Consider the following 6,508-nt stretch of genomic DNA (forward strand, 5'->3'; position numbering starts at 1 on the left):
CCTCAGCTCCAGTTCAGATCATTAGAGTCTCATAAGAAGTGTACTACCTAGATTCCCCGCACACGCAGTTTACAGTACAGTTTGCGCACCTATGAGACTCTAACGCCGCAGCTGATCTGACAGGAGGTGGAGCTCAGGCAGGATGCAAGGAATTGGGAGCAGCTACAAATACAGATGAAGCTTTGCTGGCCTGGTGCTCACCCCTGCTGTGTGGCCCAGCACAGGCCACGGGTCTGTCTGCATCCTGTGGGTTGGGGACCATAGATCTAAAGGAAGTGTTCTTCATCTGGAGATAGCCTTGTAATATGCTTGAATAAAAGAACTACTGCTGTAGCAAACTGGAAGTGATTTGACCACAAATAATAGAAAGTCTGACTCACAGGAGCTTAAATAATCGGTACCCCCAGCCCCAGTTCCAAGTAACTCTGGGGCAGGACACCCCCGACCCCACATTGTAGGAGGCTGGTCAGCACCACTGGGCTCTACCCACTAGATGTCAGTCTCACCCTGCCACATGCGCGCGCGCACACACACACACACACACAAAATGTAACAACCCAAAATGGCAGCCAAGTGTCCCCAGGGGGTCACAGCTCTTTTTGGCTTTCGCTTTTGGCTCCAGCCTCTCTAGTTGCTGATTTTAGTACTTCCTGGCTCTGAAAGCGGCTACTGAACCTCCAGGTGGCAGGTTCACAATCCAGGTAGGACAAACAGAAAGAGGAAAGGTAGCCAAGGATCAAGAATACAGGTGTTTTATCAGAAGATTCATCCAGCAAATTTCCTTACATTTCATTGCCCAGAGCTGTCATGTGGCTACCTGTCATTCAAAGGAGGCTACCGAGAAGGTGGTTGAAGACACTTAAGGGAGTGAGTCACCAAATGGAGTCTGCCATGCCTCTCTCCAAAGTTCCCCTCCTACCAAGATGTGCTTGAAGTATCCCACCAGTTACACGTGATTCTCCCCACCAGATTCTTCCATTAAAGTAGATTTCTCAGCCTTAGCATTATTGACATGTGGGACCAATTCTTTGTTTAAGGGAGCTGCCCTGTTCATTAGAAGAAGATGAATAGCATCGCTGGCCTCCAGCCACTGGATATTGCCCACTTTGACAATTAAAAATACCTCGAGTTTAGGTGCCGTGGCTTAGGCCTATAATCTCAGCATTCTTTGAGGCAGAGGCAGAAGGATTGTTTGAGGCCAGAAGTTAGAAACCAGCCTGGGCATTAAGACCCTGTCTTTACAAATACATTTTAAAATTAGCCGGGCATGGTGGTGCACACCTATAGTCCCAGCTACCTGGGAGGCTGAAGCAGGAAAATCTCTCACGCTCAGAAATTTGAGGTTACATTGAGCTATGATGATGCCACTGCACCTCAGACTGGACAACAGAGTGAGTTTCTAAAAACTGAAAAAAATGTTGAGACGTTTTCACACGCCCTCTGGGGAGCAAAATCTTCCCCAGTTGAGAACCCTTACTGTTGTACTCATGTGCCACCTGTAAGAAAGACTTGGACCCCACTTCAGGTACCTGGTGCTCACTGCCCTGTGAGTCCCGCAAGACCTGGGACCTAAGTCCCACCAGAAGTGGGGAAACATCTTCCCCCACCTGGGGAACCGACTGTATGGCTGTGTCCAGCCAGCCTCATTTTCTCCTCCAAACCCTCTAGAGACCAGACTGACTTACCTGGGTGTTATTGCTTTATCACAAATTTTAGAAGTTCTTGGAAACCTATGCCCTGGCTCCACACATCCAAGGACTCTAGGGCGGAGGAACGTCTTCTCTGAGGCCTTCCCATGGAGCCCTCAGGCAGAGGTGGGCTTAAGTGGGATTCGGGGTGGAAATCTCACTGGGGCCTCCAAAAATATTGTACTCATTTGCCACCTGGAAGAAAAACTCGGACCCCACTTCAGGTATAAATCAGATGGTGATTTATTACACCTGCGCAGGCGGGTCACCACCCCAAAGGGCAAATGGCACTGAAGAGAAAAGCAGGCTGTCTTCTATACCATTTTTGTTGCCATGCAAGCAAGCAAAAACAAAAGCAGAACATGGCAGTTAGTTAGCTCAGGGGGTAGCTTGGGGCGGGGTTACAGTCAGGGGGTCTGGTTGGCTCAGGGGGTTACATCATGGCAACTGGCATGAGGACAAACTTGGCTTGGGAAATTTTGCTTGAGTAAGCTTTCCACCATTGTTTAGCCATTGCTGGGGGTTGGTGTAAGTTCTACCATTGTTTTACCTGTGGCTAGGAGTTTTCAAGAACTCAGGGAACTTCCTTGTTCTATTCTGAAACCTGTTTGAGGAATTAACCCAAAGGGGGGTTGAGACAGTTAGGGGCCTTTAGGGGTCTTTTTGCTGGGTACTACATTACTATAGAGACACACTCCACCCCAACCCCAGAATCGGGTCTAGTTATTAAGATCTCTACTGTCAATAAGTGCCAACGTCTTGTCTCTGGCAATAGTCACCTTCTGAGATATATTTCCCTCTTTTTGTATTTTATGATTCTGTTAACCAATGATTGTATCTGCTTAGGGAACATCATCTTCCCACATATATTTCTTTCTAAACCATTGCATAGCTAGGGTACATGCTATTGTCAATGAGATGCTTTCATCCAGAGTTCATATAATTCTGGAATAATAACACTAGAAGAAACTTCTAGAGGTCATCTGGTAATTGCATTTAAAGGATCAGTTCACTCAGGGAAAGAGGAACCCGAACCCATTCTTCCCTTGACATTCTCTGCTACTCCTTCCCTTGCTTCTGGGACTCCTTTTAAAACCAAGATAGCAAAGATCTTTATAAAGCCTTGTATTGCTGAACTCCCACTCTGCAAGGGACCTGCCTTTAAAAATAGTTGCTTTTACCCAGATTTATGTGCACCATCTTTCCATCAACCTGTATTTTTTCTATATTTTTCTAATTAGCTTCTCCCTTTTCCTTCAAGTCTTAAAAAGGAATCTCTCTGTGTCTCCAAAGTGAAGACCTTTACTTGCCCCAAGGTTCCCATAACTTTGTGACCTTGGTCTCAGAATCTTCCAACTCATCCACCTCCAATCTCTTTCCTCTGGACACAAAACCCTTCTTGCCCCTGCTGATGTAGAGGTCTTCTAAGCCTGCAGCCAGTCAACCCTTTCATTAAACCTTCCAGCTCTCCAAAGGCTTGGATCATTGCTGTTGCCTTATCTATATGAGCCTGGTGTCTTTTCCTCCTGAACCTGCCTTTGTCCTCTCCCACACCCAGGAGTATCTTCTTGCCAAATCAAAAGGCTTTTTCCATGGGCTTTAGCTTCAATGATACTTGAAGGTCTAAATGTTTTAACCTCATAATCCCTCCCCCCACTTGAAGTTTTATTACTGTGGCAGACATCCGACTGTGATACACTAAAGAATATACCAGACCTCTTGACCAGTTCCTAGCACAGACTTTCAAGAACCCTTGGAATTTCCTGACAGGGGTATATTTTGTATTCTTAACAAGTCCTGTTCAACCATCCCTGATTTGATGCTAAAAGGCGACTTGCGGTGGGTCCTTAGATGGTTGATCCTTAGCCAAGCCACCAAGATCTAGCATGGGAATTTCATACCCAACCCCCATTGTCCAGGGAGGGGAGAAAGCTAGCAATTGTGTCTAATCATGTGGCTAATGATTTAATCAATCATGCCAATTTAGTGAGTCCCCATAAAAACATTGCATGATGAGGCTTGGGAACTTCCTGATTTGTGAACATTCACTGTCTCAGGAAAGCTCCTGAGCTCTAGACCGTCCAAGACCCAGCCACCCAGTATATCTTTTCATCTGGCTCTATGTTTATATCCTTTAAAATAAAATGATGATTGAAAGTAGAGCGCTCTCCTCAGTTCTGTGAGTCATTCTAGCAAACTATTTAAACTAAGGGGGGTCATGGGACCTCCCCAAATTTGTAGCCATCTGGGACAGAAGTGTGGGGGTAGTCTGAGGACCCCACTTGTGGCTAGTGTCTGAAATAAGGGTGGACATGAGGACCTTGCTCTTTAATTGTCCATAAGCTTCACGGGGCCTAATATATAGTGTAGAAAAAAATGCATAAGTCCCTTAAAGAAAAATGAAGGGTAGTTTACAACCGTGGGCTAAGTGGTATGTACATGACTGGCAAGACCAGTGAGAATAAAGTGAGCAACTCAAAGCCACACAAAGGCAGGAAGAGACTATTATGATCTTTCTGGCAACATATTCTCAGGATTCAGTAGACATTGAAAATCATTAAAAGCAAAGAGTTCACAGTGATCAAGAAACGTGCAGTCACTGGTCATTACCAGAAATTACGAGGGCACCAATGCTTTCTCAGAAAATCAGCAAAGAATGGCCATGAATCACAAATGGTTAAACCCAGCCTTTCTCGTACAAAGTATTTGGGATAAACAGCCATAATGGAGCAGGGAAATTTATTCTTTTTACAGAAGAATTCTATTTATAAATATCAAAAAGATAACAAATTAGAAACATCACTATTTGGCAACCTATGATGAAGTAAGTGGTTTAGGAAAATATTATCAATGGCTGAAACCATTTGATGAAACACTGGCGGGGAACATTGTACTGTGGTTAGGGGGAATGTCACCTTCCAAACCCACAGTTTCATCACAGCATTAATGGGAGAGAGGGAGCCAGACACAGCACCAGGCAGCACAGAGCACACTGCATCATACATTAAGTGTTCTTGCTAAATTGAAAACAAGTTTTTTTGTGTGTGATTTGGCACCAATGTCGGCTACAAGAAACAAAAGGAATTGAGTTAGCAAATTCCAGGAAAAAAAAAATGCATAGGCCAGACAGACTTCTAAAAAAGAGAACAAAATACAGAGAAGGCAGGGCAGAACTGTGGAAAGGTGTGTGCTCTCACAACCATCAAAGGCAAAGGGAAACGGGCCAAGAACATAGCAAGAATCCAATTAAGTAGTCACAGTCATGATCCAAGCCCTCACCAGCCCACTCCTGGTTACCCCAGCAACCAGGTCCCCACTTACATCAAAGGAAGGAAGCAATGATTAGAAGCGGGACCACCCATGACGAGTGGCCAGTGGGCCAGGGGGACTTGGGGAAGAGTGTGAGGACAGACCATGAAGGAGTTCACCAGTGGGGAGAGTTTGTGGATGAAAGGATTATCCAGGGGCAGCAGGCCAGCTACTTTCCCTTGCGGCTTCTCCAGCTAGTTAGGTCAGATCTGAGCAGATTAGGGTGTGATCACTCCTCAGTTCTATTAGCCAGTGTCAGCGCCGGTGCTAAACCTCAGATGAGGGAAAGCTGACGAAGGAAGCTCGCTCTCTCTCCTGGGACTGCCCTGTGTGAGTTGGATTGGGTCCAGCCCAGAGGGGTGGAGATCTGCTGGGAAGAATTCAGCATGGAGAGCAGGCCTCAAGGATCCCAGCAACTCCACCCACCCGAGAGACTTTCATCTGAGCAGTGGTACCCGGCACACTCAGCTTGGATGGAGCTCTTCAGACAGGTGCAGTGCCTAGACCTACTCTCGGCCAGGCTGGGAAGAGCAGAAGGGATGTGGATGCCAGGCTCCAAGGGGCAAGGCAGGATGTTATTGCCAGGAGTAGGGGAAAGGCTCTTCAGTGGGGAATTTAGGACACAAAGGTCCTTTGCCAAGGTTCAGCCAGGAGAAAAAGGCTCACAGCGTCAAGACACAGAGGTCTTTCTGTGGGGCTTCACAGACATCCTGGCCAGGAGGGGAAAGACCCCAAAGTTGAAAAGACAGGAGAAGAAGGGCTTTTGAAGGAAGAATGGGGTGGCCAGCAGGTGACCACTGCGTGCTCATGGCCCAGTCCCTTCTGATAGTGGAAGAGAAAACGCTACTAAACTCATGGGAGGCCTGGAAAAGAAAGAAGGGACATAGAAAGTAGAATAATAGCTGCCCCCCCTCCCAAGATGGCCCTGTTCCAGTCCCTGGAACCTGTGACTATGTTACCTTATGTGGCAAACAGGGCTTTGCAGATGTGATTAAGGTTACGGATCTTGAGATGGGGAGAGTCGCCTGCATTATTCACGTGGGCTCCCTCTAATTGCCTGAGTCCTTAAAGCCAGAGCTCCTTTCCCATCTGGAGTTAGTGAGGTCCACTGGAGCAGTGTATCTCAACCCTTTGGCAACAGGGACCAGCTTCATGGAAGATAATTTGTCCACAGACTGCAGTGGCACAGGGAATATTTTCAGGATGATTCAAGCGCATTACCTTTGTTGTGCACTTTATTCTATTATTATTACATTGTAATATATAATGAAATAATTATAGAACTCACCATAATGCAGAATCAGTGGGAGCCCTGGGCTTGTTTCCCTACAACTAGATGGTCCTATATTGGGGTGATGGGAGACAGTGACACCCTAACTGTGTTGCTGCTATAAAGGCTGCCACCAGATGTAACTTGATTGTTACTTGCCATTCACTGAGGGTTTTGCTATGAGTCTGCAAGCAATTGGTTTATTATGGTCTCTGTGCAGTCAAACCTCTCTGCTAGTGAT

The sequence above is a fragment of the Nycticebus coucang genome, chromosome 4 (assembly GCF_027406575.1).
Source record: "Nycticebus coucang isolate mNycCou1 chromosome 4, mNycCou1.pri, whole genome shotgun sequence".
NCBI lineage: Eukaryota > Metazoa > Chordata > Mammalia > Primates > Lorisidae > Nycticebus > Nycticebus coucang.